Below are 10,916 nucleotides of genomic sequence, written 5' to 3'. Positions count from 1 at the left end.
GATTCCAGCCTTTAGGACTCATCGAGTCCAGCATTTTGCATGACATAGTCTGCATATAAGTTAAATCATCAGGGTGACAATATTCAGCCTTGAAGGACTCCTTCACTAATTTTGAACCAATTTATTGTTCTTTGTCTGCTTCTAACTGTTGCTTTTTGAACTGCATACCTGTTTCTCAGAAGACGGGTAATGTTGGTCTGGTATGCCCATCTCCTAAAGAATTTTCCACTTTGTTGTGATCCACACAGTTTGGTGAGGTCAATGAAGCAGAAGTTTTTTTGGAATTTCCTTGTTTTCTCTATGTTCCAGCAAATGTTGCCAATTTGATCTCTGGTTCCTCTGCCTTTTCTAAATGCAGCGTGAACATCTGGAACTTCTGGGTTCACATAATACTGAAGCGTAGCCTGGAGGAATTGAGCATAACCTTAATAGCATGGGAGATGAGTGCAACTGTTCAGTGGCTCGAGCACTCTTTAGTACTGCCATACTTGGTAATTGGAACGAGGATTGACCTCTTCCTGTCCTCTGGCCACTGCTGGCTTTTTCAAGTTTTCTGACATATTGCATGCTGCACTTTCATAGCATCATCTCTTAGGATTTTAAATAGCTTTGCTGGCATTCTATCACCTCCACTAGCTTTATGGGCATCTGTGCCTCTTAAGACCCACTTGACTTCACATTCCAGCTTGTCTGGCTCTGAGTGAGAAACTACACCATTGTGATTATCTGGGTCATTAAGATATTTTTTTGTATAGTTGTTCTGTGTCCTTTCCCCATTTCTTCTTGGTCTATTCTGCTGTATTAAATCACAAAATACCAAAGTGTCAAAGTGATCTTGAGAAAGAAGAACAAAATACAAGACTATGGTTGCTGATTTCAAATTGTATTAGAAAGTTATAGTAATCAAAACAGAATGATTTGCTTCTGGCATGAAAACAGATACATTGATGAACAGAGCAGAACAGAGAAGCTAGAAAGAAACACACACCCATATATTGTTGGTTAGCTTATGAAAAAGGAGCCAAGAATATCCAGAGGGGAAAGGACAAGCTTTTCAAAATGGCACTGGGAAAACTGGATAGTCCTGTGAAAAAAATGAAACTGTGCCCCTGTCTTTTACCATACACAAAAATCAACTAAAAAGGGATTAAAAAGTTGAACAAAAGACTTTAAGCAATGAAATGTCTAGAAGAAGACATTGAGGTAATATTCTTGCCATCGGTCTTTGCAATGAGTTTTTGGGTTTCACACCAGAAGCAAAGGCAACAACTGCAAAAACAAACTAGTGGGACCACATCAAACTCCAAACAAAGGAATGTCAACAAAATCAAATGGCAACTTACAGATTGACAAAAGATATTTCCAGATGGTATATTTGATAAGGGCTTAATATCTGAAAATATATGAAACGTACAACTCAAGACCAAAAATGCCCAAATAATCCAAATTTTTAATGAAGCATAAGAAAAGGAACACTTTCACTAAATCTGAAGATTAGACTAGACGAAAGACACAGCAAGGTTTTCCTTCTAGAACAGCAAAACCTGTGCCTTCCTGGCATTACTTTCTTCATCTCCACTCACTTGTTTGACAGTTACAGTTCACAGTGTACATTCTCCAGTCAATACCAATTAACCCACAGTGAGATATAATATGTACTAAGAACAGACCCACTGGGTGGGGGGGAAATACCCTAATATTTGCATCCTTACTAATGAGGCATATCAAAAGGAAGGTAATTTCCAGAGTTTACCACTCCATAGTTTTCTATATTTCATTTCAAAATTGAGCCACCTAGTAAGCAAAATGAGTTACGAGACATCAATAATATATATATAGAAAATCAGTTTTAAATGGGAGCATTAATGGATTATAATTTGGGGGTAATTTATTACTACTGTTGTAACTGTAGTCCTTTTGATTCTCTACTGCATCAGGTTAATAATTAATTATAAATATTAATAGCAACATAGGGACACATACTACTTAAGTTATAGTGAATAGAGAAAGACATAGAATATATTAGGCTAGAAGTCAAAGTATTAGAAGTCAGCGATGGCAGTAAAGTAAAGGGCAGTATTGCCTTGAAGAAGGAAGGAAGGTTCTCAAAGTGTCTTGAAACAGCAAGAACAAGCCAGCTGTGAGGAATTAGCTTAATTTTTAAACCAGAAACCCTACCAGAAGAAATTTAAGTTCATAAAAACATTACGATGCTAAAACCCAAAATTTAGACAGAGAATAGGGTAGGGTAGGGTATATACACATTCACAATTCTCCATTGCTTATGGCATCAGGCAATCAAGGACCACCCTCACTGAAGTCTTTGTCTATTGCTCAACCTTTAGGTACCAGCATGGAGAAAGAGATAGCTCTACTCCACAGGCAGTTGAACCCTACTTTTATGGCCTCATGGCTTTAAGAAGCATTCCGTGAAGCAGATTTCTGCCATCCCATCCCATTTAGCTGACTCCCCATGGTCAGCAGGCGTCCTCACCCTGGGATCATTCTGCAATCCCCATGAGTCCAGCTCCCAGTTTCCGTGGACACCAGGGACTTACAACCCTGTCCAAGGTATGAAAGGCTGCAGCATGGCTTGTCTATGTGGTTCTCACTCTGTTCGGGCTGTCATAGATTAGTTAGTTCACTCCCCAACTGCTTCAAATGCCTCCCCCGTCCCAGTGGATGGCCATGGAGCAGAGATCTCTCCCCTGCGCTTCAGCTCCCTCATCCCCAGGTGCAGGCTGGTCCCACTTGCTCTCCTCCTTCTTTCCCCTTCCTCCTTGTCCCTTCTTTCCTTTGTCCTACCAAGTTCTGTATGGATCCGGATATTCCTTCTCAGTAGTCAGGGAGTCCTGCCAGGATTCACCTGGTCTTCTGTGAGAACTGCTGTGTTTTTAGACATTCTTGATGCATGGGTGGAGATGGTGTACCCACTTCCACCTACCCCTCCATCATCTTGTCCACCCCCATTTGTGCATGGATTAGAGATGAGTTTCCCTTTCTGTTAAGTTGGAGAAGGCAATGGCACCCCAGTCCAGTACTCTTGCCTGGAAAATCCCATGGAAGGAGGAGCCTGGTGGGCTGCAGTCCATGGGGTCGCTAAGAGTAGGACACTACTGAGTGACTTCACTTTCACTTTGATGCATTGGAGAAGGAAAAGGCAACCCACTCCAGTGTTCTTGCCTGGAGAATCCCAGGGATGGTGGAGCCTGGTGGGCTCCCAAATATGGGGTCGCACAGAGTCAGACATGACTGAAGTGACTTGGAGCAGCAGCAACATTAGCAGCAGCACACACGTTTATCTTTGGCTTTTTGAGGAGAACATATGTAAGTTCCACTCTCTTCAGTTCAGTCATTCAGTGGTGTCCGACTCTTAGTGACCCCATGGATTGTGGTAACAGGGGTTCCCTGTCCATAACCAAGTCCCAGACCTTGTTCAATCTCATGATTAGATCATGAGGCTCAAACTTGATCCTCGGACCTTATTAATTTTTCATACATGAAAATATGTAACCTTTAAAAAATCTCTCCCTATTTGCCCTACCCTCCAGTCTTGGGCAATCATTTTTCTAGTCTGAGTTCCATCATTTTTTTTTTTGAAACTCCTTATAATTGAGATCATATGGTATTTGCCTTTCTCTAATGTAGTTTCCTTAGTGTAATGCCCTCCAGTTTCATCCATGTTGCCACAAATGGAAGGATTTCTTTCTTTTTCTAATGGCTAAATAATATTTACCTATATATGTCACATCACATTGTTTTAATCCATTCACCTGTTGAAAGATTGTTGTTTCTGTAACAGGGCTACTGTGAATAATGCTGCAATGAACATGGGAATACAGATCTCTCTTTGAGACAATGATTTCATTTCCATTGACTATATATCCAGAAGTGGGATAATGGATCACATAACTGTTCTCTTTTAAATTTCTTAAGGATCCTCCACAGTATTTTTCCATGGGAGTTGCACTGGTATACATCCCTCCTAACAGTGCATAAGCACTCCTTTTTCCACATCCTCAATAACATTTGTCATTTCCTACATTTTTGGTACTAACCTTTCAAACAGGTATGAGGAGATATCCCTTGTGCTTTTGATTTGAATTTCCTTTGATTATTAGTGATGCTGAGCATCTTTTCATATACCTGTTGATTATCTGTATGTCTTATTTGTGGGAAAATGTCTATTCTTTAAAGATGTAGCATACATTATGTTTACTATATTCCAATATATGAAACTCAGTTGCCTACCTATATATCAACAATGAACTATTCAGTTCAGTTCAGTTCAGTTCAGTCACTCAGTCGTGTCTGACTCTTTGCCACCCTATGAACTGCAGCACGCCAGGCCTCCCTGTCCATCACCAACTCCTGGAGTTCACTCAAACTCACGTCCATCAAGTCGGTGATGCCATCCAGCCATCTCATCCTCTGTCGTCCCCTTCTCCTCCTGCCCCCAATCCCTCCCATCATCAGGGTCTTTTCCAATGAGTCAACTCTTCGCATGTGGTGGCCAAAGTACTGGAGTTTCAGCTTTAGCATCAGTCCTTCCAAAGAACACCCAGGACTGATCTCCTTTAGAATGATCTGGATGGATCTCCTTGCAGTCCAAGGGTTTTCTCAGGAGTCTTCTCCAACACCACAGTTCAAAAGCATCAATTCTTCTGTGCTCAGCTTTCTTCACAGCCCAACTCTCACATCCATACATGACCACAGGAAAAACCATACCCTTGACTAGACGGACCTTTGTTGGCAAAGTAATGGCTCTGCTTTTGAATATGCTATCTAGGTTGGTCATAACTTTCTTTACAAGGAGTAAGTGTCTTTTAATTTCATGGCTGCAATCACCATCTGCAGTGATTTTGGAGCCCAGAAAAATAAAGTCTGACATTGTTTCCACTGTTTCCCCATCTATTTTCCATGAAGTGATGGGACCAGATGCCATGATCTTCATTTTCTGAATGTGGAGCTTTAAGCCAACTTTTTCACTCTCCACTTTCACTTTCATCAAGAGGCTTTTTAGTTCCTCTTCACTTTCTGCCATAAGGGTGTTGTCATATGCATATCTGAGGTTATTGATATTTATCCCGGCAATCTTGAATCCAGCTTGTGCTTCTTCCAGCCCAGCATTTCTCATGATGTACTCTGCATAGAAATTAAATAAGCAGGGTGACAATATAGAGCCTTGAAGTACTCCTTTTCCTATTTGGAACCAGTCTGTTGTTCCATGTCCAATTCTAACTGTTGCTTCCTGACCTGCATATAGTTTCTCAAGAGGCAGGTTAGGTGGTCTGGTATTCCCATCTCTTGAAGACTTCCACAGTTTATTGTGATCCACAGTCAAAGGCTTTGGCATAGTCAATAAAGCAGAAATAGATGTTTTTCTGGAACTCTCTTGTTTTTTGATGATCCAGCGGATGTTGGCAATTTGATCTCTGGTTCCTCTGCCTTTTCTAAAACCAGTTTGAACATCTGGAAGTTCACGGTTCACGTATTGCTAAAGCCTGCCTTGGAGAACTTTGAGCATTACTTTATTAGCGTGTGAGATGAGTGCAATTGTGTGGTAGTTTGAGCATTCTTTGGCATTGACTTTCTTTGGGATTGGAATGAAAACTGACCTTTTCCAGTCCTGTGGCCACTGCTGAGTTTTCCAGACTTGCTGGCATACTGAGTGCAACACTTTCACTGCATCATCTTCTAGGATTTGAAATAGCTCAACTGGAATTCCATCACCTCCACTAGCTTTGTTTGTAGTGATGCTTTCTAAGGCCCACTTGACTTCCAGGATGTCTGGCTCTAGCTGAGTGATCACACCATCGTGATTATCTGGGTCGTGAAGCTCTTTTTTGTACAGTTCTTCTGTGTATTCTTGCCACCTATTCTTAATATCTTCTGCTTCTGTTACGTCCATACCATTTCTGTCCTTTATTGAGCCCATCTTTCCATGAAATGTTCCCTTGGTATCTCTAATTTTCTTGAAGAGATTTCTAGTCTTTACCATTCTGTTGTTTTCCTCTATTTCTTTGCATTGATCGCTGAGGAAGGCTTTCTTATCTCTCCTTTCTATTCTTTGGAACACTGCATTCAGATGCTTATATCTTTCCTTTTCTCCTTTGTTTTATGCTTCTTTTGTCTTCACAGCTATTTGTAAGGCCTCCCCAGACAATCATTTTGCTTTTTTGCATTTCTTTTCCATGGGGATGGTCTTGATTCCTGTCTCCTGTACAATGTCATGAATCTCCATCCATAGTTCATCAGGCACTCTATCTGTCAGATTTAGTCCCTTAAATCTATTTCTCACTTCCACTGTATAAAGGAATTAACTATTAGAAAGTGGAATAAAGAAAACAATACCATTTACTATTGCATCAAAAAAAAGATAAAACACGTAGAAATAAACTTAAGCAAGGTGTTGAAAGATTTTATGCAAAACCTTTAAGACATTGATTAGAGAAATTTAAAAAGAGTCAAAGATATGTAAAGTTAGGTTGTCTATTCAGAGTGTTTCTTGAGGTAGGATTTCTATTACTATAAACTTCTTTCTTAGAACTGCTATTATTACATCCTATACGTTTTAGATCATCATGTTTTCATTGTTCTTTGCGTCTAGGAATGTTCTGATTTCCCTTATTTCTTCAGTAACCTGTTTATTATTTAGAAATGTGTTGTTTAATCTACATGTGTTTGTTTTCTTTAAATTTCTTTTCCATACAAATGATATCTAGTTCATAGTGCTGTGGTCAGAGAAAATGCTTGATATTATTTCAATTTCCTTAAATTTACTGAGGAAATTATTTAAGGAAATTATTTAAATTTCCTTAAGTTTTGATTTGTGACCCAAGACGAGGAAAATGTTCCATGTGCACTTGAGAAGAAAGTGTATTCTTCTGCATGTGAATGGAATGTGCTGAGATATCAATTAGGTTTGTTTGCTCTAATATTTCCTTTTGGGAAATATCCTTTTCCTTATTAACTTTCTGTTCTGTTGATCTGTCCACTGGTATAGGTGTGGTGTTAACATGCCTACTATTATTGTGTTTGGTCAATTTCTCCTTTTTTGTCAGTTAGTGTTTGCCTTATGTATTGAGGTGCTCTTATACTGGGTACATAAATAGTTAAAAATGTTATGTCTTTTCTTGGACTGATCCCTTGATCGTTTGATCATTCTTTACTTCTTATAATAGTTTTGATTTTAAGGCCTATTTTTTCTGATATGAGAATTTCCAATCTGGCTTGATTTCCATTTGCATGGAATATCTTTTTCCATTCTCTTACTTTCAGTCTGTACGTGTCTCTAGGACTGAAGAGGGTCTCTTGTAGACAGCATATATATGGGTCTTGTTTTTGTATCCATTCAGCCAGTCTGAGTCTTTTGGTAAGAATGGAAGAAGATAATAGCAAATAAAGCAACTGATAAAGGATTGCTTTCCAAACTACAAGCAGCTCAAACACCTCAGTCATCAAAAGCAAAGGCAAGAACTGCAAAAATAAACTAGTGAGATCACATCAAACTCAAAACCTTCTGCATAGTAAAAGAAGCCATCAGTAAAATGAAATGACAACCTATGGAGTGAAAAAACATATTTGCAAATCACATATTTGGTAAGGGCTTCGTATCCAAGAATATATAAGAGACTCATACAACTCAATATGAAAAGAAATCAAACAACCCAAATTATTAAATGGGCAAAGGAAGAGTAAATGTTCTGAAAAATCTGAAGAGTAGACTGTAGATGACAGACACTGTAAGTTTTTCCTTCCAAAACAGAAGCCTGTGTCTTCCTGGCATTACTTTCTTTATCTCCAATCACCTGTTTTGTGATTGCATTTCACAGTATACATCCTTCACTCAATAGCAATCACCTTACACTGACATATATGTGCTAAGAATACCCTACTAACTGTAAAAAACTAATAATTACATACTTAATATTGAGGCATCTAAAATCCAAAGTAATTTTTAGTATTTTCCACTCCATTGTTTTCTACATTCTATTTCAAAATTGAAACAACTAGTAAGGAAAAATGAGTAGGAGACCTCAACAATACATGATTAGAAAGTCATTTAAGAGAATTACTGGATTATAATTTAGGGGATGTATTATTACTAACACTATTATAATTTTATTCCTTTTACTTCTCAGGCAAACTAGGTTGATATTTATTTAAAATATTAATACCAACATACAGACACATAGTACTCAAGTTACAGTAGATTGAGAAAGACAAAGCTTATGAGGCAGGAAGTGAAATCACAGAAAATTAGCAATGGTATCAAAACAAGGGGAGTATTGCCTAGAAAGAAAGCAGAGTTCTCTAATTTTTTGGAGACAACACGAACAAGCCTGATGTGAGCCAACTAGCTTAAGCTGTATACCAGAAACTGCACCAGAAGGAAAATGAAGTTCATAAAATATGCTGATGCTAAACACCAAAATCCAGGCACTAAGAGAATAGGGTAGGTTTTATGTAGATACTGAAAACTACTCAGAAAAATAGACATGGAAACAAATACACTAATGAGCATCAGAAAGATCAAAGCACAAAAGGGTCTGAAAAATAAATTGTAAAGAGACTTAGTAGTCTGATCAAAAAAAATAAGAGAATCAAATTAGAAAAACAAAATATAAAGACTTGTGCACATGATAGAACCAGAGAATGCTCAGGAGAGAAAATTTCAGCCTTACTGAACCAGCAAACAGAAGCCTCCAGCATCAGGAACAAAAACCCTGGGCAGGACTCACGACTGTGCGCTTCTGGGAACAGACTCAGTTTCAAAGTTTGGGCACTACACCACCTAAAAGCGAAGGCAGACAAGGATTACAGCTTGCTATGACACTGAATCACAGACAATAGTGTTTGTTAGTTTACTTTTCTCATTCAACTATAAAGTTAATGAATCACTGCTGCTGCTGCTGCTAAGTTGCTTCAGTCATGTCCGATTCTGTGCGACCCCATAGATGGCAGCCACCAGGCTTCCCCGTCTCTGGGATTCTCCAGGCAAGAACACTGGAGTGGGTTGCCATTTCCTTCTCCAATGCATGAAAGTGAAAAGTGAAAGTGAAGTTGCTCAGTCGCGTCTGACTGTTAGCGACCCCATGGACTGCAGCCTACCAGGCTCCTCCATCCATGGGATTTTCCAGGCAAAAGTACTGGAATGGGGTGCCATTGCCTTCTCTGAATGAATCACTAACCAATGATAATTGACACCATCAGTTTCCAGTCAGATCCTCTTTAGTCATACATTGGATATCTGAACCTGTTATATGATCCCCAATAACAGTTTCAATAATTAAATTTATTGATGTTTAATTGAAGGGTAATTGCTTTACAATACTGTACTGCTTTTGGCCAAACATCAACATGAATCAGCCATGGGTATACCTATGTCCCCCTGCTCTTAAACCTCCTTCCCACCTGCCTTCCCACCCCACCCCTCGAAGTTATTACAGAAAAATTTGGAAGCCTTCACAAATTTGTGTGTCATCCTTGGGCAGGGGCCATGCTAATTTTCTAGGTATTATTGCAATTTTTTAATATATGTGCTACCAAAGCAAACACAGGGATACCATTTTAATAGAAAAAAAAAGCATATAGTTAGTCATCTACCAACATATTTACCACCTCTTATAAAATCGAATTTTATAATGTCCAAGTTCTATGATGGAATTAAGCATATATTTATGCATAGCACATGTATACATGCACAGAAATATATGCACACAAATATGTTATACAAGCTATTATTCTCCTTGCCTGTCACAATAAGCTCTCTAGTTGATGAGAGAGATAGTCCCAAATTTCTCCAACTTATATGTCTTCTTTTTGAGAACCACTTCTTTTATTTTCATCACCTAATTTTAAATAACCATTTTATTCTTAGATACCATGCCCCTTTAAACTAAATAAGAACACAGAAAACCTAGTAAATGCTGATATCTTATCCTTAATTAAATTACCACTCTCCTAGGAAGTTGGAAAAAGAATCATGCTCAGATGTCATTCAGGAGGATAAAATCTCTATTTTATCAGTTGTCTTGTTCAAACTCAATTCTTGCTCACTTTAGTCTTTAGTTCTGCTTATTTACAAAGGATGGACAGGAAGAGTAATATTAAAACCATGCATTCCAGAGTCTATGGTTTTATGCGTCTGTTGGCCCAAGGTAGGGTGAAGAATAATTTCTGAAATATTATAATACATCACGGAAGCATGAAAGGTCTAGTTCTCCTATCAAAGAGAAGATGTTTGGAGATGGTTCAAAAACTAAGCTCTATGGGTTGTCAGGATGTGCTCCACATCAGACAGAAAAACTTCGTCCCTAAAAAGTCCAAGTCAGGAAAGGGCAGGCCTTGTGTGCAGAGCCAATGACGTTGTCTTGGGTGCTGACCAGGTAATATTCTTGTGTTACCATTTGTAGGGATATTTGCTATTTTCCTGAAGAAACAAACGTAATTGGAAGATTAAAGATGCATAAAAGTAGAAGAGCTGTCAAGGTGTGTAGAAGAAAGGCTAGCCAGTTGTCAAAGACTTTAACAGTGAGTGTTTTATAGACAGAGCAGAACAAGTGGATAAAAACCAATGTTCTAGGGTCACTGCTGTTTTGCAGTCAAAGGCAAAATATTTTTCTCTTTAAGCAGAGTCATCACAGCTCCTGACGTGGTCCCGGTTACACACATGCAGACTGAGAGCCACAGGCATGTGTGATGTGACATCAGGAAGTGAACAGATGAGTGTACTGGTGCCCAGTCACCTGCATCTGCTAATAATGGGACCTGGGGAAAATTACTTGCCCTCTCTAAGTCATCACATCTTCATTAACATAACTTGATGATCATAGTGAAGATTAAGGCTATCTCACAGGGTTCCTGTGAAACACAAATTTTAAGATGTTTTAAAGCTTTTGGGAAAGTATCAA

At 38.8% G+C, this 10,916-nt stretch overlaps 1 non-coding gene across 1 annotated transcript; it reads right to left on the bottom strand.

Annotated features, from left to right (window-relative positions):
- Positions 1-9,452: 9,452 nt before the first annotated feature.
- LOC147347646 (U6 spliceosomal RNA) lies at positions 9,453-9,561 on the bottom strand. Its single transcript, XR_015153324.1, has one exon. It is a non-coding gene; the product is annotated as a U6 spliceosomal RNA (small nuclear RNA).
- Between the last annotated feature and the right edge of the window lie 1,355 nt (positions 9,562-10,916).

Source organism: Bos grunniens, chromosome 23, assembly GCF_055505025.1.
Source record: "Bos grunniens cultivar Pamir isolate PY7600 chromosome 23, Bosgru_T2T1.0, whole genome shotgun sequence".
Classification (NCBI taxonomy): domain Eukaryota; kingdom Metazoa; phylum Chordata; class Mammalia; order Artiodactyla; family Bovidae; genus Bos; species Bos grunniens.
Note: the sequence above shows the minus strand (reverse complement) of the source record. Positions and strands in the feature narration are given on the sequence as shown.